Below are 472 nucleotides of genomic sequence, written 5' to 3'. Positions count from 1 at the left end.
TGGAGATGCTGGGGATTGAACCCAGGGCCTCATACATGCAAAGCATATGCTCTACCACTGAGCTACATCCCCAGATGGGCCATTTGTGCTATAGGTTACACTCAGAGCCCTCCTGTTTCCAGAGCACCTAGTGGCCTAAAAGCAGCATGAGGGACACATTCCCTGCTCTGAGGCCAAAATAATACACTGATGATAATAAGAAGTATATAGAAAGATTTTGCAGTCACTATGGGCATAACTATGATGATTGTTTCATGTTTCACTCTTAATATCTGGCACCACCACTGCCTTTCCCTTTAGTCTTGCAGTTAACAAAGGGTAAAACTAAAGATCTCTTCAGATACAAGGGAGTGTTTGTGTTCATTCCTGTCAGCTACACAGGGGTTTGATGTAGTTACTTTCAATCCTCTGGCTCTGCGGGATAAGTAACATTTCAGGGTGTCACTGAACTGAAGAGAGGAGATCATTTTTT

General features: G+C 43.4%; 1 non-coding gene across 1 annotated transcript; it reads right to left on the bottom strand.

Annotated features, from left to right (window-relative positions):
* Positions 1 to 72, bottom strand: TRNAA-UGC. Its single transcript has one exon. It is a non-coding gene; the product is annotated as a tRNA-Ala (tRNA).
* Between the last annotated feature and the right edge of the window lie 400 nt (positions 73 to 472).

The sequence above is a fragment of the Mauremys mutica genome, chromosome 22, assembly GCF_020497125.1.
Source record: "Mauremys mutica isolate MM-2020 ecotype Southern chromosome 22, ASM2049712v1, whole genome shotgun sequence".
NCBI lineage: Eukaryota > Metazoa > Chordata > Testudines > Geoemydidae > Mauremys > Mauremys mutica.
This window is presented reverse-complemented; position numbering and strand designations above follow the sequence as displayed.